This window comes from Lissotriton vulgaris, chromosome 11, assembly GCF_964263255.1.
Source record: "Lissotriton vulgaris chromosome 11, aLisVul1.2, whole genome shotgun sequence".
Classification (NCBI taxonomy): Eukaryota; Metazoa; Chordata; class Amphibia; order Caudata; family Salamandridae; genus Lissotriton; species Lissotriton vulgaris.
In genome coordinates, this window is record NC_141699.1 from 1,041,153,554 (window position 1) to 1,041,177,938 (window position 24,385).

The window sequence follows — 24,385 nt, forward strand, 5'->3', positions numbered from 1 at the left end:
TGGGGACTCTCCTCGTCGAGGCGGAAAAAGCGTGACAGGCCATCCGCGTTGGCGTGGTCCTGGCCAGGTCGGTGTTCCACAGTGAAGTCCATCCCCTGCAGGGAGATGGACCATCGCAATAGTTTGGGATTTCCCCCCCCATCTGCATTAGCCACTGCAGGGGCCGATGATCTTTTTGCACCCGGAAGTGGGTACCGAAGAGATAGGGCCGGAGCTTTTTGAGGGCCCACACTACGGCGAAGGCCTCCCTCTCGATGGTGCTCCAGCGCTGCTCTCGGGCCAACAGACGTCTGCTGATGAAGGCTACTGGTTGGTCGACTCCCTCGGGGTTCAGTTGGGAGAGGACGGACCCAATGCCATGGTCTGAGGCATCCGTCTGTACGATGAATTCCCGGCTGTAGTCGGGGGCTTGGAGCACCGGAGCAGTGCACATGGCGGCCTTCAGTTTCTCGAAGGCCGCTTGGCAGTCGGGGGTCCAGTTGACCTTCTTCGGGTGATTTTTGGATGTGAGCTCTGTGAGGGGCCCCACAATGCTGCCATAGTCCCTCACAAATCGCCGGTAGTAGCCGGTGAGCCCCAAGAAGGCTCGGACCTCTGTTTGCGTGACTGGAGGCTGCCAGGACTGGATGGCAGCGATCTTGAGTTGAAGGGGGGCCACCAGACCGCTTCCCACTTGGTGTCCGAGATAGGTCACGGACCCCTGTCCAATTTGGCACTTGCTGGCCTTGATGGTGAGGCCGGCCCGTTGGAGGGCCTGCAGGACCTCTCGGAGGTGGCGGAGGTGGTCGGCCCAGTGGCGGCTGTACACAGCGATATCGTCCAGATAGGCGGTGCTGAACTCCTCGAGTCCCGCCAACACCTGGTTCACCAGTCGCTGAAAAGTAGCTGGGGCGTTCTTCATGCCGAATGGCATGACCTTGAAGTGGTAGTGGCCATCGGGGGTGGAAAATGCGGATCGTTCCTGAGCCCGGGGTGTGAGACCGATCTGCCAGTAGCCCGCTGTCAGGTCGAAGATGCTGAGGTAGCGGGCAGCCCCCATGCGGTCGATTAGTTCATCTGCTCGGGGGATGGGGTGAGCGTCGGTTCTGGTGACAGCGTTCAGGCCCCGATAGTCGACGCAGAATCGAAGCTCAGGAGTGGTGCCGGGGGCAGCAGCTTTGGGGACCAGCACGACCGCGCTGGCCCAGGGGCAGCGTGAGCATCTTTGACACCTCTTCTTGGATGCAGGCACGTACCCGATCTGGTACGCGGTATGCCCGATGTCTGATAGGGGGACTGTCCCCTGTGTCCACGTCGTGCAAGCACCAGGGGGTGACCCCTGGGGTGAGGGAAAACAGGGTCGCAAATTGCAGCAGGAGGTCCCGGCAGTCTTGGTGTTGTTCCGGGGTGAGGGCCATCTCGCTCACGGGTCGTTAGGAGATCAGGGAGAGGTTCGGAGTCTTCTTCCGCTCCACTGTCTGTAGCCATCAGGAGGCTGAGCTCCGAGCGCACAAAGTGGGGTTTGAGTCTGTTGGCGTGGAGGACCCGGAGGGGGTTTCGGGGAGACTCCATATCGATGAGATAGGTGACGGGGCTCTTGCGCTCGACCACTTTGAAGGGCCCCGTCCATTTGTCCTGCAAAGCACATGGTTCGGTGGGGGACATCACCCATACATGTTGGCCAGGTTCGAATTCGATGGAGGAGGCGTTTTGATCGTACCATCTCTTCATGTCCTCCTGACTGGCCTCAAGATTCGCTTTTGCCGTTTCTCTGAATCGTCGGGTCTGGTTGCGTAGGGTCAGGAGGTACTTGAAGACGTCTGGAGGGGACTTCCGGGGGGCCATCTCCCAACCTTCTTTGACTAGGCTGAGGGGCCCTCGGACAGGGTGTCCATACAATAGTTCGAAAGGGCTGAAGCCGAGGGACTTCTGGGGGACTTCTCGATATGCGAAGAGGAGGCACGGGAGCAGCACATCCCACTGGCGACGGAGGGGCTCTTCCAACCCCCCGATCATTCCCTTGAGCGTGCGGTTGAACCGCTCGACTAGTCCGTTTCCTTGAGGGTGATAGGGGGTCGTGAATCGGTAGGTGACCCCGCACTGCTGCCAGAGGGATTTCATATATTTCGAAATAAAGTTTGTGCCTCTGTTGCTGACGACTTCTCGGGGGAAGCCCACCCGGGAGAAGATCCCCATTAAGGCCCGGCCGACCACCGGGGCTGTTACAGTCCGCAGGGGGACAGCCTCGGGGTAGCGGGTGGCGTGGTCCACCAGTACCAGGATGAACCGATGTCCTTGTGCTGTTCGGGGGTCCAGGGGTCCCACAATGTCTATCCCCACCCTCTCGAACGGGGTGGTGACCACTGGGAAGGGTTGCAGAGGTGCTTTGAGTTTGCAGCCGCTCTTCCCGCTGGCCTGGCACGTGGGGCAGGACCGGCAGTGGTGGAGGACGTCGTTTCTCATCTTTGGCCAAAAAAAATGGGTCACCAGGCGACTGTAGGTTTTGTCTTGTCCCAGGTGTCCCGCCAGGGGGACATCGGGGGCCAAATTTAACAAGAAGTCTCTAAAACGGAGGGGCACCACCAACACTCGACTGGCCCCCAACTCCGCGATTCTTTGTTCACTGTATAACAGGTCGTTGTCCCAATAGACCCAATGGGCTCCGGTGGTGTCCCCGGCGCTCTGGGCGAGGGCTTGCTGGCGGAGTCCCTCGAGGGAGGGACAGGTCTTTTGCTCTTGTCGGAACTGCTCCTGGGTGGGCCCCCCTTCCTGACGCCACTGAGCCAGATCGGGAAGGTCCTGGAGCTGAGCGGGCCCTTCGGGGGTTGGCTCTGGGGGGTCGGTATGGGCGGTGTCCTCCACTGGAGCGATCGGAGGAGGAGGTGCTGGCCATTCGGGTTCTTCAGGTTGGGGGATGGTACGGGCGGCCATGGACCGGGTGGTTACGCACGCCCAGTCCGGGAGGCCCAGCATCCCTAGGTGCTCTCTTCTTTCCACGGCGGCCCACGGGGAACTCTCAAGATCATTCCCCAGGAGACAGTCCGCGGGGGCATCGTCTCGGACCGTCACCTTCAACATGCCGGAGACTCCTCCCCATTCGAAGGGGACGCAGGCCATCCGACACAGACTCTCGGAATTGTCGGCTGAACGGACGGGGCAGAGAATGTTCGGCAGGATCTGTTCTGGGGTCACCAGGTGACAGCGGACGGCCGTCACACTGGCCCCCGTGTCACGTAGTGCTTCAGCCCGGTGCCCGTTAATGTTCACCCACTGACTATATTTTCTGGTGTTGGCGGGTAGGGGGGCCCGCGGGATCATGTCTCTTCCCCCTAGGCACGCTAGAACCATGGCGCCGGTTCCCACTCTTGTTGTTCTTGTTCGCATTCTTCCTGTTCTTTGGAGATTTGCTCTCCCCCCAGGGCGGCGGCCGCTACCTGGCGGGGCCTCGGAGTTTGGTTCTGTGGACAGTTCGGGTCATTGGCGTAGTGGCCAACTCGCTTGCATCGGTGACATGTGACATTGGCTCGGAACCCCGGGCGCATCGGGGTGTTGCCCCGGCTGGCCGGGGGCTGGGTGCTGGCAGCGGGGGCGGCTGAGACGGTGTCTCTTCCTCGTCCCTGGCCTCCTCCTCCTCGGGGACGGTGCTGACCTTGGTTGTTTCTGTTCTGTTCGTGCGGCCCACTCCGGCCCACTCAGGTGCTCTCCCATCGGTCAGCCTCGGCGGCGAGCTGTCGTGGGTCAGTCAATTTACTGTCGAGGAGGTGCTGCCGGAGCTCGACGAAGCAGTTGTTGGAGAGGTGCTCCCACACCATGAGATTAAAAAGTTGTTCGTAGGTGGTTACGTGGCTCCCCTTGATCCAACCCTCGAAGGCTCGGCTGAAATAGTTCACGTATTCCACCCACGTTGTACCCGGGATCCGGGTGCAGTCTCGGAACCTCTGGCGGTACATTTCGGGTGTGAGCCCATATCGGGTGAGGAGGGCAGCCTTCATGTGGTCATATGATGTCATCAGATGGTCGGGGAGTTGAGCAGGGCATCGCGGCCTTCATTGACGAACCTCCCCCATAGACCGGCTCCCCAGTCACTTCGGTCGATCCTGTGGGAGGTCATGGCGATCTCGTAGGCCTTGAACCACTGTTGTATGTCGTCATCTCGGAAATACTCTCGGACGACATCCTTGGGGATGTGGACCTTTTTCTCTGTTGCTCCTGGGGTGCGCGGTTGCTCGGGCACCCCTAGTTCTTTGTTTTGCTTCCGCAGGTCTAATTCTGCCAGTTTGCGCTCGTGTTCGTACGCTAGTCTCTTTTCTTCGAGCTCTCTTTGCCTCTGTTTTTCTTCCCGTTCTTCTCGGAGTCGCATATGTTCGAGGTTCAGTTTTTGTTCGGCTAATTTCAGTTCACCGTCCATTTTGAGCCGTGCCATTTCTAACTCATGTAGTCTGCTTCTTTCTCTCTCTTGGATCTCCTCCTGCGAGATACCTGTTCTTCGCTCCTCGGGAGCCGTGGTGTTCCTCTCTGATGCTGCAACGTTTTGGTCCGGGGGTCTGGCGGCCCCGGTTTCGGGCCAAGACTCAATGGCGTGCTTGAAATCGTCTTTAGTGCTCAGACCGGTGGTAGCAATGCCTAGTTCAATGCAGAATTGTTTCAACTCTCGATGGTTGTACTCTTCCAATTTCTCCATCTGGAATTTCTCGGTGGATCCGCTTTCTTTGGTTGTCATTGTGGTTTAGTCGTGGGGCGAGTTACTCTCTGTACGATTACGCGTTGATTCCGATCGCGCCGCTGGCCACCAATGTTAGACGGACCGGGAGGGTCGGCCGAGGACAAGAGGAGAGGTCTCCGGGGAGAGCCGTCTCCAGCGATCGTACAGACGAGTAACTTCCCCCCCCACAGAAGGACACCACACAAAGATAAGGTTTACGTTCTTTATAAGCAATCTTTAGGTACGATAGGATGGTACAAGGAGGTCAGGACTCAGGGGTCCCCTCGATTCTAGTCTCTTGGATGGGCAAGGGGGTAGCGGGACAGTCTTGTTACCAATCTGGTAGATGCAATGATATGATGGATAGCTCACAATCCTCGAGCTCGGCGTTCTAGATGGACGGGCCGCGGCAGCGCCGGCAGGTCCCGAGATGTTCGTAGGTAGCGACGGTCCGCGGCGGCGCCAGCAGGTCCCGGTGAAGGTGGTAGTTACAACGGTCCGCGGCAGCGCCAGCAGGTCCCGACGTGGATGAAGGATGCAGTAGGTTGCGGCAGCGCCAGCAAGCAGGACAATAGTTCACAAGGCAGGGCTACGGCAGCGCCAGTTGTCCGTCAAGGATGAGTTCGTCACGGTGTCTCTCGACTCCAGGATACAACTGCCTTCCTGCTCTGAAGCTGCCCCAGTTATAGGTCTGGCCCCTTTGATGTCCGGACCCTCGCACTTGGAGGTCGGGAGGTCCGGGATGAGGGAGTCCAGACACCCAGCAGGGGGGTGGAGCCAGCGCCCGGGGGAGCTGGGGGCGATCGGCACCTGGCGGGGGAGAGCCATCGACACTTCTTTCTCCCATTGACCTGCCAAGTGGTCCGTTCACCTCCTGGGTGGATGTTGGTGCCGGGCTGGCGGGGTCTGGCCAGGCCCAGGGTTAGGGTCGAGCTGAGGCCACGCGGCCTCGTGGTGCAGTGTCCAAGATGGCGGCCGGGCCGGGCCGGGCGATGAAGCGGGTGGTGGCTCGGCCCCATGATACGGAGATGTCTGTGGTCAGGAGTCCCGTAGGGGACGGGGTGCGGATCGCTTCCGGGGGTAACACCTGGGGGGCCGGGTCTCGGGCCCTGTCCTGCGGGGAGGGAGCAAGCCCTTCACGTGGCCTGTCCAACAGAACATGTCTAGATTGGCAAAGTACACTGAGTTTAAGAATCTTTCTAATAGTGCTTCTGTGTCTGATGATAATTCCAGTCATGCGTCCTCTTCTTCTGGTCTTGGCCGAGGTAATGTTCTTGGCAGTTTAAGACTTGTTCCTAGGACAAGACAAGCTCCTAGGAAGTTTATGGACTATGTTCTGTGTTAGCTTATTTTTCTTTGTTTTTCTGATATGTTTTGTCTTTATTTTCTTTTCTTTTTACTTTGATAGGGGGATGTGTTATGGTTACTATCCCTTTAATGGATCTATGCTTTCCTGACATCATTGTTGGAATGTTATGTTTCCTATCTGAGAGTCAGTTGCTGTTATCTGCTGTTGATGGTTGAATCAATAAACCTGCTCTTCCAATTCAACTTGTTTAAGAGCCTTTATCAGGAGTCCATCGAAGCCCGCTGCCTTGCAGGTAGGCAAGGTCATTATAGCCATCTTAACATCCTCTTCATCAAATAGTAACACCAAAAATTCCCGATGCTTGTTGGAGAGCCAACCCAAAGCCACATCGTCTAAGTACTCACCTATCACTTCAGATTCCAAATCATTCTTGGTAGTGTATAACTGGGTATAGAACTGAACAAATGTATCACTAATGCCGGAGACAGAGTAATGAGCCAACCCCTCAGAATCTCAAAATTCCGTAATATAATCTTGGGACCGAGGGGCAGCCAATTTCTGCACTAATGATCTACTAGGACGTCCCTCTTCCCCATAATAGCGCGCTATCTTCCGGTGAGTACTATGCAGCATTTCTTGGTCGGCCGTCTCATTGTGCTCAGTTATGAGGGACCTCATAGCTGCCAGCGTAGCTGGTGAGGGATTAAGCTCATACTCTCATTCAAATGCAGAGATATCAGAGGCAAGCTTTGTGAATCGATGCCGGATATCACGCAATACTCCCGCCTGGGCCCCAATGCACCCCCCCCTGATATTAGCCTTAAAGGCCTCCCAAAGCACCCTGCACTATCAACAGTACCCTCATTTTCTCTGAAAAAGTTCCCTATCGCTTCAGTGACCGTCTGCTTAAAAACTGGGTCAGCTAATTCCGTTGGTTGTAGGCGCCATGAGTGCGGTGGACGCTCGCACGTGGGAACACTCAGATCCAGGGTAACCGGAGAATGATCTGACAGCGTACGCGCCTCGTGCCTCACCCCCGTCACCCACGAGCAAGAAAAATCAGAAAGTAACCAAAAATCAAGGCGGGACCAGGACCCATGCACCGTGGAGATGAACGTACTCTCCCGACCACCCAGATTCCGACACATCCATACATCATCCAAATTACCAGCATCACATATTCCCCTTAATGCCTCCGCTGCCTTTTTGGAGCGAGCCTCGCCACTAGCCGTTTTATCTAACGTGACATCCATGCATACATTAAAATCGCCACCCCATATAAGCGCCGCAGAGGGGTACGCAGCTATTCTATGCCACACATCTGAATAAAAGGCAGGGTCGTCCACATTTGGGCCATACACGTTTACCAGCAGGACATTCATGCCACCCAAACGCCCATGCAGAATCGCCACACAGCCTTGCCCATCCGTCTCCTCACCAATCACTGTAAACAGGACCCCTTTTTTAACAAGCACCAGCACACCTCTCGAGTAGGAGGAATATGACGATGCCACATTGACTCCGGCCCAGCGGGTTCCCAGCTTTCGTACAAACTCCACAGTTAGGTGGGACTCCTGTAACAGAAACTTTATGGAAGAGTTAGAGATGCACTACCTTCAGTTGAGCTTACTGCTTATATATTAGCAAAAATTAAACTTGATTTTTTCGTTGTTTTGTTGGCGTGCTGCAAGGGTAACACGTTTGTCTGAACCGTGTCAAAACTATAAACTCCCTACCTCGAGACCATAGCTCCCGACCCCCTGCAGTTAGGGACATTTTGATCAGTTGTTTCGGATTTGTTTACATCTAGACGCTTGTTTACCGTACCGATGGCGGCTGACTCCAGAACAGGGGAGTCCTTTCTCTGTGTTGTGTGGAAGGTTTTTGATAGTTTCAGTATCATTGTAGTAGTCCTTCGTTAGTGTTCATGAGTACCTGTTGGTCATTACGTCTCACGTGAACGGAGTTTTGCGGAGTTTAAGGATACATAAATAGAGTGGTCCTATGTTAGTGTTCATTGCGGAAATCGTTTACAACAGCGTTTTTGTGATTGCGGAGTCTTTCGCGGAGTAACAAGGATTTGAGACGGCTCCAGCGGAGTTTACAACTGAGTTTCATTGATACACCGGTAAGATTTGGGAGGCTGTAAACATGTGAAATCGTCGAGTAGGTTGTTGTTTGTTTAAAACCGTTGGAGAGTAGGTTGAACTTAGACACCTTGTTTTTGTATTGTTGTCTTCAGGGGCAGTTACTTGGTCGCGCTCCATGCTTCACAAGAAACTTTGGAACTAGGATCAGGATCTGAATTACTTACAGTTGTCTCTTTGGTAAGTTGACTCCGAAGCGTTTGTTACGGTCACTAGTGACTCATTATGAAGGAGGTTGTACTGACGGATAATCATTGAACTTTTCAGGTACCATGGGTGTTGTCTTGAAAGTATCAAGTAAGCAAATTTATAGCGGTTTGTTTTGAAGGTATCACGGTGGTGTGGTTTTTTGTTTAGGTGACACACACTTTTTGAGTACATGTAGAATGCATGTTGTTTAATTCATTGTTTGTTCATTTATAAATCTGTTTACTCCTGTTGTGATGAAAAGCTCATTGTTGTGCATTACTTTTGTAGATGGCACTTGCTCCTGATGAAGGGTCATGTAAGACCCGAAATGCATAGAGCACCTTGAAAAGAAATACAGAAGAAGACTGTCATACTATTTTGTGTTTTTGAAAAAGAATGTAACATGTTGTTTCACTACATTTAAATGAAAATCTATGATTTGAAGATCATGTGAATATTTATGGTGTCAAAATAAATGTTCAAAAAGGAGAAAATATATTTTTGGGTATTATTGAGAAAGATTGTTAACACTAGCTTTGGGTAAATCCCAGTGAAAAATGTGCGTAGGGGTCGGGACCTATGGTCTCGAGGTAGGGAGACTCCTGTAACAGAGCCACTTGCACCCCCATACGATCCAAGTAAGCAAAAACAGACCTAATCTTCTTAGGGGAGTTAAGCCCTCACACGGTCCATGTGAGGAATCGAACCGTGTTATGCATGTTCATCATTAGATAATATAGAACAAGACAGCCTCCCTGCAATAGGCCACCCTCCAGGCTCGGTAGATATACTGCGGTACATAAAAAGGGCATCCAATGTACATCCTGGGCACAGGTTCCATCCCATACATCTCAATTGTGGTCCTGGCCGACCTTAACATCCATCCTTGTTCAGAAACCTGTCAAAATGTTCAGGATTTTCCCACTGGAGACGATTCTTAATTGGCTCATTTTGAACACACCACCCAAGGGGACCAGGTAAACTTATTAATTCAATCCCTGAATCTGGGTATACCTAGTATTCAGGTAGCCCCTAGTTCAAGTTCAAGTTCAGAAATTTGTATAGCGCACTACTCACCCATAGGGTCTCAAGGCGCTTGTGGAGGGGGTGCATTATTTATCAAATAGCCAGGTTTTAGGTTCTTTTCTGAAGGAAATGTGGTTCTGTGTGAGGCGGAGGTGAGCGGGGAGAGAGTTCCAGGTCTTGGCCGCCAGGTAGGAGAAGGATCTTCCTCCCATGGTGGATCTGTGGATGCGCGGAACTGTGGCAAGTGCTTGGTTGGAGGATCTTAGTTGGCGGGTGGGTGTGTAGAAGGACAGTCGTGTGTTGAGGCATTCGGGTCCTAGTTTGTAGAGGGCCTTGTGAGCGTGGGTGAGGAGATGGAACATTATTCTCTTGTTGACGGGAAGCCAGTAGAGGTCTTTCAGGTGGCCGGTAATGTGAGCTTGGCGAGGGATGTCCAATATGAGTCTGGCCGATGCACTTTGGATTCGTTGGAGTTTTTTCTGTAATTTGGCTGTGGTTCTGGCGTAGAGGGTGTTTCCATTGTCCAGTCGTCTAGTGACCAGTGCGTGGGTGACCGTCTTTCTTGTTTCGGTGGGGATCCAACGGAAGATTTTTTGAGCATACGGAGTACGGTGAAGCAAGAGGATGAGACGGCGTTAACTTGTCTGGTCATCGAGAGGGAGGAGTCTAGGATGAAGCCCAGGTTGCGTGCGTGGTCTGTGGGTATGGGTGCTGTGCCCAGGGCCGATGGCCACCAAGAGTCGTCCCAGGCAGAGGGTGAAGATCCTAGGATGAGAACTTCCGTTTTGTCTGAGTTAAGTTTTAGGCGGCTGTTTTTCATCCATTCGGCTACTTCTTTCATGCCTTCATGAAGATTGGTTTTGGCGGTGTTAGGGTCTTTGGTGAGGGAAAGGATCAGCTGGGTGTCGTCAGCGTAGGAGATGATGTTGAGGTTGTGTCGTCGCGCGATGGATGCGAGGGGACTCATGTAAACGTTGAAGAGGGTGGGACTGAGTGATGATCCTTGTGGGACTCCGCAGATGACTTCGGTGGCCTCTGATTTGAAAGGGGGGAGTCGGACTATCTGGGTTCTCCCGGCGAGGAACGAGATGATCCAATCCAAGGCTTTTCCTTGTATTCAGACGTTGCTGAGGCGTTGTATGAGGGTGCTATGACAGACTGTGTCGAAGGCGGCGGAGAGGTCGAGTAGGATGAGGGCAACTGTTTCTCCGTTGTCCAGCAGCGTTCGGATGTCATCTGTCGCTGCAATGAGGGCGGTTTCGGTGCTGTGTTTGGCTCGAAAGCCGGACTGTGAGGGGTCGAGGGAGTTGTTGGATTCTAGGAAGGCGGCGAGCTGGCTATTGACGGCTTTCTCAATGACTTTGGCTGGGAAAGGGAGGAGGGAAATGGGGCGGTAGTTCTTAAGTTCAGAGGGGTCAGCTGTGGGCTTCTTCAGGAGGGCAGTGAGTTCGGCGTGTTTCCAGCTTTCTGGAAGGTAGCGGAGTTGAAGGAGCAGTTGATGACATCACGGAGATGGGGTGCGATGATGGAGTCTGCTTTGTTGAAGATGTGGTGGGGACAGGGGTCGGTTGGCGAACCTGAATGGATGGAGTTCATTAGGCGGATGGTGTCTTCAGTGGTGATTGGGTTCCAGGCGTTAAGGTTGTTAGAGAGCGGTTTGGTTGTGGAAGTGGGTGGGGTGGGCTATTCTTTGGAAATGTTCTTAAAGCTGTTATGTATGTCGGCGATTTTGTTGTAGAAGAAAGAGGGTAATGAGTCGCAGAGGTCTTGGGAGGGAGTAATGTCGTTTGAGGCTGCGGTGGGGTTGGTAAATACGTTGACGATGTTAATTAGTTCCTTGCTGTTATGGGCGTTGTTGTTTAGTCGATCCTTGAATGCTGATTTCTTGGTGGCTCGGAACAATTGGTGGTGTTTGCGGGTGGCTGCCTTGAAGGTGGTCAGGTTGTCAGTGGTTGGGTTTTTTCTCCATGTTTTTTCGAGAGTACAGCATAGTTTCTTGAAATTCCTACGGTCATCGTTGAACCAGGGGGCCTTTTTGCTACCTTGTTTGATCTGGCGGTTTCTTGCGGGTGCTAATTCGTCAGCGCTGTGAGTGATCCATTGTTTGAGTTTGGTGGCAGCTTCGTTTGGGTCTGATGAGAGGGCTGGAGGGTTTTGGTTGAGCGATGTGATGAGTTGGTCGGTGGTGATTTTGTTCCAGTTTCTTCGAGGAATAGGTTATGGGGGGTTGTGAGTCGTGGTAGTTTTGTAGCTGAAGTGAACACAGCTGTGGTCCGTCCAATGGAGAGCTGTGGTATGATTGAAGGAGATGTGTTTGCTGGAGGTGAAGATAGGGTCGAGCGTGTGTCCTGCTAAGTGGGTGGGGGTGTCAACAAGTTGTTTGAGTCCGAGATTGGCCAGGTTGTCCAGAAGGGTGGTGGTGTTGCAGTCGTTTTTCTTTTCCAGGTGGAAGTTGAAGTCTCCCAGTAGAATGTAGTTCTCGGAGGGGAGGGCATGTGGGCTGATGAAGTCAGTGATGTCTTCGCAGAATTGTTTACGGGTTCCTGGTGGTCTGTAGATGAGGGTGCCTCTAAGTGTGGTCCTGGGGTCGGTGTGAATCTGGAAGTGGAGGTGTTTGGCGGTTGCAAGGTTTTCGTCGAAGCTGGTCGTGATTCTGATGGTGTTCTTATGGACGATGGCGATGCCGCCTCCTGTTTGGTTGGTACGGTCTTTTCGGATGATTTTGTACGCGTCCGGGATGGCTATGGAGATGTCGGGTGCTGATGATGCGTTCATCCAGGTTTCTGTAAGGAAGGCAATGTCCGGTGACGCAGTGTCGAGTAAGTCCCAGAGTTCTGTGGCGTGTTTGTGGATCGAGCGGTTGTTTAGCAGGATGCATTTCAGGTGGTTAGAGTCGGAGCTGTGTTTGGAGGTCGTGGATTTGGTGTAGGTCTTGATGCAGGCGAACTTGCAGGAGTGGCAGGCGAAGGGACCGTGGGTACGTCCTGGGGCAGCATCATAGCATTGTGGTGTGCGTCCGGGGTTAAGGGCTAAGAGGGTGGCGGCGTCATACGTTATGCGGGAGGAGTGCGGTTTGCGGGGGACAGGGGGTCTGGCGCTGGGCGCAATCCAGGCGCGGACGGCCGTAGACGGGCTTACCTTTGGCGCACCTTCGGCGTGACCGCTGCGCGTGGACGCTGCGCGTAAATGCATCTGTCATAAATGGGTAGTGGAGGTGGGCGGCGCGAGGGAGGGGAAGCTGGGAGGCGGGAGCAGGGGGGACGGGCTGGAGTCAACAAAATGATTTACAAAAAGGGGGTGGTGATGAACAGAGTGTCTGAGTTAAGCAGACCACTCTTACCCAGTCCAAAGATCAGGGCTTGATCCATCACCGTTATTTATCTCACTGCCCCATCCCAGCTCAGAACCTGGCTATATGCAAATCAGTCTGTCCCTGACCCAGTGCATCATGGGAACATGGCAGACTAAACTACCAAGCCAATTCTTCACCAGAAAGGAGACAAGCTACCGGGGACCGGTTTCTGGCATTTCAGCCTTCTTCGGCCCGGCTTGCTTGAATCCTGATGGAGCAGTGAGAAAGGGACTCATGTCTGAGTATACCCTGCCACACCTATAGTGGCCAAAAACGATTTACAAAAAGGGGGTGGTGATGAACAGAGTGTCTGAGTTAAGCAGACCACTCTTACCCAGTCCAAAGATCAGGGCTTGATCCATCACCGTTATTTATCTCACTGCCCCATCCCAGCTCAGAACCTGGCTATATGCAAATCAGTCTGTCCCTGGCCCAGTGCATCATGGGAACAGGGCAGACTAAACTACCAAGCCAATTCTTCACCAGAAAGGAGACAAGCTACCGGGGACCGGTTTCTGGCATTTCAGCCTTCTTCGGCCCGGCTTGCTTGAATCCTGATGGAGCAGTGAGAAAGGGACTCATGTCTGAGTATACCCTGCCACACCTATAGTGGCCAAAAACGATTTACAAAAAGGGGGTGGTGATGAACAGAGTGTCTGAGCTAAGCAGACCACTCTTACCCAGTCCAAAGATCAGGGCTTGATCCATCACCGTTATTTATCTCACTGCCCCATCCCAGCTCAGAACCTGGCTATATGCAAATCAGTCTGTCCCTGGCCCAGTGCATCATGGGAACAGGGCAGACTAAACTACCAAGCCAATTCTTCACCAGAAAGGAGACAAGCTACCGGGGACCGGTTTCTGGCATTTCAGCCTTCTTCGGCCCGGCTTGCTTGAATCCTGATGGAGCAGTGAGAAAGGGACTCATGTCTGAGTATACCCTGCCACACCTATAGTGGCCAAAAACGATTTACAAAAAGGGGGTGGTGATGAACAGAGTGTCTGAGTTAAGCAGACCACTCTTACCCAGTCCAAAGATCAGGGCTTGATCCATCACCGTTATTTATCTCACTGCCCCATCCCAGCTCAGAACCTGGCTATATGCAAATCAGTCTGTCCCTGGCCCAGTGCATCATGGGAACAGGGCAGACTAAACTACCAAGCCAATTCTTCACCAGAAAGGAGACAAGCTACCGTTTGGTTTGCCCTGTTCCCATCATGCACTGGGACAGGAACAGACTAATTTGCATACAGCCAGGTTCTGAAACTGGGATGGTGCAGTGAGCTAAAAAACGGTGTTGGATCTAGCCCTGATCTCTTGACTGGGTGAGAGCTTTCTGCTTAATTCAGAGACTCTGTCCCTCACCACCCCTTGTTGTAAATATTTTTGTCCACCCTAAGCGTGGAAGGGTATTCTCAGATGTGAGACCCTTGCTCATTGCACCATCAGGATTCAAGCAAACCGGGCCGAAGACGGCTGTAATGCCAGAAACCGGTCCCCGGGAGCTTGTTTCCTTCCCAGTGTAAGAATTGGCTTTTGTAGTTTGGTTTGCCCTGTTCCCATCATGCACTGGGACAGGAACAGACTAATTTGCATACAGCCAGGTTCTGAAACTGGGATGGTGCAGTGAGCTAAAAAACGGTGTTGGATCTAGCCCTGATCTCTTGACTGGGTGAGAGCTTTCTGCTTAATTCAGAGACTCTGTCCCTCACCACCCCTTGTTGTAAATATTTTTGTCCACCCTAAGCGTGGAAGGGTATTCTCAGATGTGAGACCCTTGCTCATTGCACCATCAGGATTCAAGCAAACCGGGCCGAAGACGGCTGTAATGCCAGAAACCGGTCCCCGGGAGCTTGTTTCCTTCCCAGTGTAAGAATTGGCTTTTGTAGTTTGGTTTGCCCTGTTCCCATCATGCACTGGGACAGGAACAGACTAATTTGCATACAGCCAGGTTCTGAAACTGGGATGGTGCAGTGAGCTAAAAAACGGTGTTGGATCTAGCCCTGATCTCTTGACTGGGTGAGAGCTTTCTGCTTAATTCAGAGACTCTGTCCCTCACCACCCCTTGTTGTAAATATTTTTGTCCACCCTAAGCGTGGAAGGGTATTCTCAGATGTGAGACCCTTGCTCATTGCACCATCAGGATTCAAGCAAACCGGGCCGAAGACGGCTGTAATGCCAGAAACCGGTCCCCGGGAGCTTGTTTCCTTCCCAGTGTAAGAATTGGCTTTTGTAGTTTGGTTTGCCCTGTTCCCATCATGCTCTGGGACAGGAACAGACTAATTTGCATACAGCCAGGTTCTGAAACTGGGATGGTGCAGTGAGCTAAAAAATGGTGTTGGATCTAGCCCTGATCTCTTGACTGGGTGAGAGCTTTCTGCTTAATTCAGAGACTCTGTCCCTCACCACCCCTTGTTGTAAATATTTTTGTCCACCCTAAGCGTGGAAGGGTATTCTCAGATGTGAGACCCTTGCTCATTGCACCATCAGGATTCAAGCAAACCGGGCCGAAGACGGCTGTAATGCCAGAAACCGGTCCCCGGGAGCTTGTTTCCTTCCCAGTGTAAGAATTGGCTTTTGTAGTTTGGTTTGCCCTGTTCCCATCATGCACTGGGACAGGAACAGACTAATTTGCATACAGCCAGGTTCTGAAACTGGGATGGTGCAGTGAGCTAAAAAACGGTGTTGGATCTAGCCCTGATCTCTTGACTGGGTGAGAGCTTTCTGCTTAATTCAGAGACTCTGTCCCTCACCACCCCTTGTTGTAAATATTTTTGTCCACCCTAAGCGTGGAAGGGTATTCTCAGATGTGAGACCCTTGCTCATTGCACCATCAGGATTCAAGCAAACCGGGCCGAAGACGGCTGTAATGCCAGAAAACGGTCCCCGGGAGCTTGTTTCCTTCCCAGTGTAAGAATTGGCTTTTGTAGTTTGGTTTGCCCTGTTCCCATCATGCACTGGGACAGGAACAGACTAATTTGCATACAGCCAGGTTCTGAAACTGGGATGGTGCAGTGAGCTAAAAAACGGTGTTGGATCTAGCCCTGATCTCTTGACTGGGTGAGAGCTTTCTGCTTAATTCAGAGACTCTGTCCCTCACCACCCCTTGTTGTAAATATTTTTGTCCACCCTAAGCGTGGAAGGGTATTCTCAGATGTGAGACCCTTGCTCATTGCACCATCAGGATTCAAGCAAACCGGGCCGAAGACGGCTGTAATGCCAGAAACCGGTCCCCGGGAGCTTGTTTCCTTCCCAGTGTAAGAATTGGCTTTTGTAGTTTGGTTTGCCCTGTTCCCATCATGCACTGGGACAGGAACAGACTAATTTGCATACAGCCAGGTTCTGAAACTGGGATGGTGCAGTGAGCTAAAAAACGGTGTTGGATCTAGCCCTGATCTCTTGACTGGGTGAGAGCTTTCTGCTTAATTCAGAGACTCTGTCCCTCACCACCCCTTGTTGTAAATATTTTTGTCCACCCTAAGCGTGGAAGGGTATTCTCAGATGTGAGACCCTTGCTCATTGCACCATCAGGATTCAAGCAAACCGGGCCGAAGACGGCTGTAATGCCAGAAACCGGTCCCCGGGAGCTTGTTTCCTTCCCAGTGTAAGAATTGGCTTTTGTAGTTTGGTTTGCCCTGTTCCCATCATGCACTGGGACAGGAACAGACTAATTTGCATACAGCCAGGTTCTGAAACTGGGATGGTGCAGTGAGCTAAAAAACGGTGTTGGATCTAGCCCTGATCTCTTGACTGGGTGAGAGCTTTCTGCTTAATTCAGAGACTCTGTCCCTCACCACCCCTTGTTGTAAATATTTTTGTCCACCCTAAGCGTGGAAGGGTATTCTCAGATGTGAGACCCTTGCTCATTGCACCATCAGGATTCAAGCAAACCGGGCCGAAGACGGCTGTAATGCCAGAAACCGGTCCCCGGGAGCTTGTTTCCTTCCCAGTGTAAGAATTGGCTTTTGTAGTTTGGTTTGCCCTGTTCCCATCATGCACTGGGACAGGAACAGACTAATTTGCATACAGCCAGGTTCTGAAACTGGGATGGTGCAGTGAGCTAAAAAACGGTGTTGGATCTAGCCCTGATCTCTTGACTGGGTGAGAGCTTTCTGCTTAATTCAGAGACTCTGTCCCTCACCACCCCTTGTTGTAAATATTTTTGTCCACCCTAAGCGTGGAAGGGTATTCTCAGATGTGAGACCCTTGCTCATTGCACCATCAGGATTCAAGCAAACCGGGCCGAAGACGGCTGTAATGCCAGAAACCGGTCCCCGGGAGCTTGTTTCCTTCCCAGTGTAAGAATTGGCTTTTGTAGTTTGGTTTGCCCTGTTCCCATCATGCACTGGGACAGGAACAGACTAATTTGCATACAGCCAGGTTCTGAAACTGGGATGGTGCAGTGAGCTAAAAAACGGTGTTGGATCTAGCCCTGATCTCTTGACTGGGTGAGAGCTTTCTGCTTAATTCAGAGACTCTGTCCCTCACCACCCCTTGTTGTAAATATTTTTGTCCACCCTAAGCGTGGAAGGGTATTCTCAGATGTGAGACCCTTGCTCATTGCACCATCAGGATTCAAGCAAACCGGGCCGAAGACGGCTGTAATGCCAGAAACCGGTCCCCGGGAGCTTGTTTCCTTCCCAGTGTAAGAATTGGCTTTTGTAGTTTGGTTTGCCCTGTTCCCATCATGCACTGGGACAGGAACAGACTAATTTGCATACAGCCAGGTTCTGAAACTGGGATGGTGCAGTGAGCTAAAAAACGGTGTTGGATCTAGCCCTGATCTCTTGACTGGGTGAGAGCTTTCTGCTTAATTCAGAGACTCTGTCCCTCACCACCCCTTGTTGTAAATATTTTTGTCCACCCTAAGCGTGGAAGGGTATTCTCAGATGTGAGACCCTTGCTCATTGCACCATCAGGATTCAAGCAAACCGGGCCGAAGACGGCTGTAATGCCAGAAACCGGTCCCCGGGAGCTTGTTTCCTTCCCAGTGTAAGAATTGGCTTTTGTAGTTTGGTTTGCCCTGTTCCCATCATGCACTGGGACAGGAACAGACTAATTTGCATACAGCCAGGTTCTGAAACTGGGATGGTGCAGTGAGCTAAAAAACGGTGTTGGATCTAGCCCTGATCTCTTGACTGGGTGAGAGCTTTCTGCTTAATTCAGAGACTCTGTCCCTCACCACCCCTTGTTGTAAATATTTTTGTCCACCCTATGCGTGGAAGGGTATTCTCAGATGTGAGACCCTTGCTCATTGCACCATCAGGATTCAAGCAAACCGGGCCGAAGACGGCTGTAATGCCAGAAACCGGTCCCCGGGAGCTTGTTTCCTTCCCAGAGTAAGAATTGGCTTTTGTAGTTTGGTTTGCCCTGTTCCCATCATGCTCTGGGACAGGAACAGACTAATTTGCATACAGCCAGGTTCTGAAACTGGGATGGTGCAGTGAGCTAAAAAATGGTGTTGGATCTAGCCCTGATCTCTTGACTGGGTGAGAGCTTTCTGCTTAATTCAGAGACTCTGTCCCTCACCACCCCTTGTTGTAAATATTTTTGTCCACCCTAAGCGTGGAAGGGTATTCTCAGATGTGAGACCCTTGCTCATTGCACCATCAGGATTCAAGCAAACCGGGCCGAAGACGGCTGTAATGCCAGAAACCGGTCCCCGGGAGCTTGTTTCCTTCCCAGTGTAAGAATTGGCTTTTGTAGTTTGGTTTGCCCTGTTCCCATCATGCACTGGGACAGGAACAGACTAATTTGCATACAGCCAGGTTCTGAAACTGGGATGGTGCAGTGAGCTAAAAAACGGTGTTGGATCTAGCCCTGATCTCTTGACTGGGTGAGAGCTTTCTGCTTAATTCAGAGAATCTGTCCCTCACCACCCCTTGTTGTAAATATTTTTGTCCACCCTAAGCGTGGAAGGGTATTCTCAGATGTGAGACCCTTGCTCATTGCACCATCAGGATTCAAGCAAACCGGGCCGAAGACGGCTGTAATGCCAGAAACCGGTCCCCGGGAGCTTGTTTCCTTCCCAGTGTAAGAATTGGCTTTTGTAGTATGGTTTGCCCTGTTCCCATCATGCTCTGGGACAGGAACAGACTAATTTGCATACAGCCAGGTTCTGAAATTGGGATGGTGCAGTGAGCTAAAAAATGGTGTTGGATCTAGCCCTGATCTCTTGACTGGGTGAGAGCTTTCTGCTTAATTCAGAGACTCTGTCCCTCACCACCCCTTGTTGTAAATATTTTTATCCACCCTAAGCGTGGAAGGGTATTCTCAGATGTGAGACCCTTGCTCATTGCACCATCAGGATTCAAGCAAACCGGGCCGAAGACGGCTGTAATGCCAGAAACCGGTCCCCGGGAGCTTGTTTCCTTCCCAGTGTAAGAATTGGCTTTTGTAGTTTGGTTTGCCCTGTTCCCATCATGCACTGGGACAGGAACAGACTAATTTGCATACAGCCAGGTTCTGAAACTGGGATGGTGCAGTGAGCTAAAAAACGGTGTTGGATCTAGCCCTGATCTCTTGACTGGGTGAGAGCTTTCTGCTTAATTCAGAGACTCTGTCCCTCACCCCCCCTTGTTGTAAATATTTTTGTCCACCCTAAGCGTGGAAGGGTATTCTCAGATGTGAGACCCTTGCTCATTGCACCATCAGGATTCAAGCAAACCGGGCCGAAGACGGCTGTAATGCCAGAAACCGGTCCCCGGGAGCTTGTTTCCTTCCCAGTGTAAGAATTGGCTTTTGTAGTTTGGTTTGCCCTGTTCCCATCATGCACTGGGACAGGAACAGACTAATTTGCATACAGCCAGGTTCTGAAACTGGGATGGTGCAGTGAGCTAAAAAACGGTGTTGGATCTAGCCCTGATCTCTTGACTGGGTGAGAGCTTTCTGCTTAATTCAGAGACTCTGTCCCTCACCACCCCTTGTTGTAAATATTTTTGTCCACCCTAAGCGTGGAAGGGTATTCTCAGATGTGAGACCCTTGCTCATTGCACCATCAGGATTCAAGCAAACCTGGCCGAAACCGGCTGTAATGCCAGAAACCGGTCCCCGGGAGCTTGTTTCCTTCCCAGTGTAAGAATTGGCTTTTGTAGTTTGGTTTGCCCTGTTCCCATCATGCACTGGGACAGGAACAGACTAATTTGCATACAGCCAGGTTCTGAAACTGGGATGGTGCAGTGAGCTAAAAAACGGTGTTGGATCTAGCCCTGATCTCTTGACTGGGTGAGAGCTTTCTGCTTAATTCAGAGACTCTGTCCCTCACCACCCCTTGTTGTAAATATGGAGTCAACAAAATGGCAGTAAACAACAACAAAGGGCAGATAGGACGTGATTGGGGCTCGACCTAGGCACAAATCACCAACCAACGTAATGCGAGCAGGCAGGCACAAACAAACTAGGCAGCAGTGGGCAGCAATGCGGGCAATGTGATCGGCGATGCGAGACTCTCAAATACAGGCTTGATGAGCAACAGCAGAAAATGCAAGCTCAAACACAGGCACAAATAATTGAGTCAGCAAATGCGAGCAAGCAGGCACGAATGCAGTGGTACAAATAATTAAGTCAGCAAATGCGAGCAAGCAGGCACAAATGCAGTGGGGAGTGTAGCGCTACGATACCAGGAGCCAGGGAGCCAGGGAGGAGCGACCGCGTCTGCAGGTGTCAGGCTACACGGGAAGAGGGTAGGAATCAATTGTGGATTATATTTTGATTTCCTCACCCCTTTCTAGCGCTCCAGTTGATTACCACACCAAATGGTCTGAAGGAGTGATCATAATCCTTTAGTGTCAGTAATAAAATGTCAGTGTCAGAGACTGCCACCACTCTCCTCAAACATTTGGTTCCTCTAGACCAGGCCAGACGTCTGAAATGAACTAAAGTAATACCATAGGAGTTTTGTGGGAACCTGTTTAGGCAGAGAAGCCATGAGTTAGAATTCTGTCTCAACCCCAATTAAGTCCCCACCGACGTTTTAAACACTTTGGGCCCAATTCACAAAAGTAATCTGAGACAAAATCCTAACTTTACGACTTTCAGTATTCACAGAAGGCATTTAGAAGTACTAAAGTTATGGATTTTGTCTCAGTTTATCTTAAATTTTGGTCTTAAGTTAAACTTAAGACAAACTTAAGTTTAACTGAGACAAAATCCTAACTTTACGACTAGGATTTGGTCTCAGTTAAACTTAAGTTTAACTTAAAACCAAAACTTAAGTTTAACTGAGACAAAATCCTAACTTTAGTACTCCTAAATGCCTTCTGTGAATACCAAAAGTCGTAAAGTTAGGATTTTGTCTCAGATTACTTTTGTGAATCGGGCCCTTTCTCTGTATTATATACTGGGGTGAGATTTGCCTGTGCTGCACCTAGTCGAGGCCACATTACCATTAGGGGAGCTCGCTGGTTTACTGTGCCTTGTTCTAAATCTCATTGTGCTCTAGTGAAGGCCCTTAAATGTTCTCTAAGGGACAGGGGGCGACTGAACACTTAACGTGTCCTCTACAGAAGGTCATAAAGAAGAGAATAGAGTCCCTTCAAGATAGTGTCTGGGAACAGTTAATGAGAGCTAGTGATCTTAATGATTGAGCTACTTTTAGAGTCTTCACCATCCCTTATTAGTTGATGAGGTTGCTCCAACTCTGTCCTCAGTGATAGCTGAAGACAAGTGGCATTTCCCAAATATATTCTTTTGAGGTTGGGATGGAGACTGTTATTCAAAACATTGATAAAATGGCACTCACTGGCAACTCTAGCCTTTCTCTCTCGATCAAAGAAGTCACTTGTGCCATTAGGTGCCTAGGTTGTAATAAGGCCCTGGTCCTGACGGTGTCCTAGCAGACCGTTTTAGGATCGATGTAGTCATTTGGGCACCCCTGCTGTCAAATATTCTAAATGCTGCTGTGTTGCTAGACCCCTGCAGTTCATGGACCCACTCCATCATTTCAACAATTTTCAAAAAGGGTGACCGGGCCGACTCAAGATGTTATAGGCCCTTATCTATGATTGATACTTCTGTTAAGGTTCTGAATCAGGTGGTTCTGGAAAGGCTGTCTCTGTGGGCAGAGGAGAAAAACATCACCTCTGAATCTTGCAATTATTAATCCAGAAAAATATAGTAGCAAAAGAGGGTACTGTTTTCATGGGTTTTATGGACCATACATCAGCATTTGACGAGGTGAAGCATTTGAAGCTTTGCTCAATGTTGTTGTCTCTTGGTGTTGATCCAGCTCTGGTATCCTTTTTGGCAGACATTCACATGGATATGCCTCAGTCGGTAAGATTCAGGATCGACAGATTCATGTACCAAACGCTTCCCCGATTACTTGCGGCGTTCAACAGGGTTGCCTCTCGGTCCCCTTTTTATTTACCATTTATATTAATGGTTTAGAGGAGGCGCTGTTGGAAAAATAATGCAACGCCCCCCCCCCAAGCAGAGCCTCGACCATTACCAGTCCTCCTTTATGCAGACAATGCCATCCTTATGTCAAGGACGGTATTAGGGCTCCAACTGCGACTTGACTCTTTTGCTGATTTTATGGCCAGCTTATACCTCTCAATAAATAATACAACATCTTTTGTTTTGGTCACTGGCTTAAAGCCTGCCAAATTGAAAGCCCATTTTTGTAAAAAAACAAAGATTATCCAAGTACACACATTTAATTACCTGGGCATCCTCCTTGATGATAGGAACATTTGGTGATCCTTATTCTTTTTGAAAAGATTCATGCTAGCTCATTCCTTGGGGTCTGTCATGTATTTTAGTGCCAGGGTGGGCAGGAAACCTATAAAGGCTCTGCTTCACATTAATAAAGCCAAATATGTATCCGCCACATGCTATCCGTTGTGATATCTGGGGTTATCGGGACTTCAGTGCCTTCCAGGTCGAAGAGAACAAGTTTGCTCAGTGCCTAATGGCTGTAACGCGAAGTACCTCAACTCATGCTGTTCTTGAGGAATTGGGCCTCAAATATATCTCAGACACTATCAAACTTAGGCCATAGCTATGTTGCATCTCTTTTTGGCACAAGAGCAAGCCAACCTTGACTAGGCGGATCATTAGGGATTACCTCTCCCTAGATAACTTGAGAGCAATTCTCTGGATGATCTATATCAAGTCCGAACTTATAGCCTTAGCCAGCCCTAGTCTGTTTTCCTGTTGTGAAAGAGTTGTTAAAAGCTGACTATTCATGGGTCAAGCAGAATTTTTTAACTCGTATTACCGCTGACAGGAAAGGAATTGAATTACAGAAACCTGCTGTATGTGCCCATTGTCTGACCAAAGCTGTCCCCTCATTTGAGCCGTATTTGACATGGGTGAACAAATGTCAGACCATCGCCCATTCTGTTTTGTTCTGTACTTTTTATACTTTTCCTATGAGAAACATTTTAATACCCATCTTAAAGGTTTTAAAATGCAATCAAGCAAGGCCAGCCATGCTGTTTCCTTTTATGCCTAGGGATGTTCAAACTTGTATGAATGTTGGGTTCTTTCTAAGCAGTATTGTCAAATTACTGGAAGCCTGGCCTTAATTTAGTTTGGGTAGGATATCTGAGGATTTTATTTGTTGTTCAAATGTGTCTGTATTTTTGATTGGCAAGATTGATCTGTTACCTAGGTTCATTGGCTGTGCACTAATGTATTACCCTGTGGTTTTACACTTTGTCCCTTTATTCTTCTTCTATCATGGTCTTTGTATGCTGCTGATAACTGCTTGAATCTCAGATTGGAAAGATGTATATGTTTCCCTGTCAGAATGACTGTTTGCCAATGTTTATTGCACTGTTGATATGCACTTTGCTCTTTTTTCTATGTCTCTCGCTCAACATTTTATAATACTGGTGTGATGTATTGATTGTTTTTATTAAATTTTATGTATCTTTTATGATTATACCTATTTTAACAGACTAAAGAATTCTACTACTACTACATTCCCTTAATCGTTTTCTTCCAAAATCTCTGTTTCCGAAGTGTTCTCAAATGTTGGATGTATATAAGAGCAGGCTTGGCTCTAGAATAAAAATACAATTGTAGCTAGCACGTACAAAATGTTCAAATCTATTAGGGGCATGCAGCTGCCACTTTCCTGTCACCCAGGCCAAGTCCTATCCCTCTTTTAATCCCTTTTCTGGCTCCAGCTAGTGCAAGATTTTCTCTTCCATCCCTCACCTGTGGGCCGATGTCACCACAGTGATAGCTGTTAACTGATGTGAGCTTTATTAGTTTTTTTTATCACTAAACAGAGTTCACTGCCCTTGGGCTTGCGACTGAGTATTTTAGTCTTTACCCCTCATCTTCATCTGTCTACAATAAATTCAAACACTCCATCTCCCTTAAGGCAATCAGAGAAAGGTGAAAAAAACAATACCCAAAACAGGGAAGAAATTGTACTTTACAATGCCTCTACTGGTCTTCAACTTAAAACCACAGAAGGTGGATAGTCAAGCAAATCTGAGGATGAATTTCATGAATTGAATATTGTGGATTGAAGTTTTATATTGGTGCAAAAAATGAGAGGAAAGAAGATAAAATGAGTTTTGGATTCTAAAAGGACCAGAGAGGCAGCAGAGTATACAACTAATTTGAGTACGGATAGAATCTATTTGCCAACTGTTATGTTAAGCATTTCTACTAACTTAACTGTCTGAATCTGCATTCATTAGTTTGACTGGGATGTCAAAAG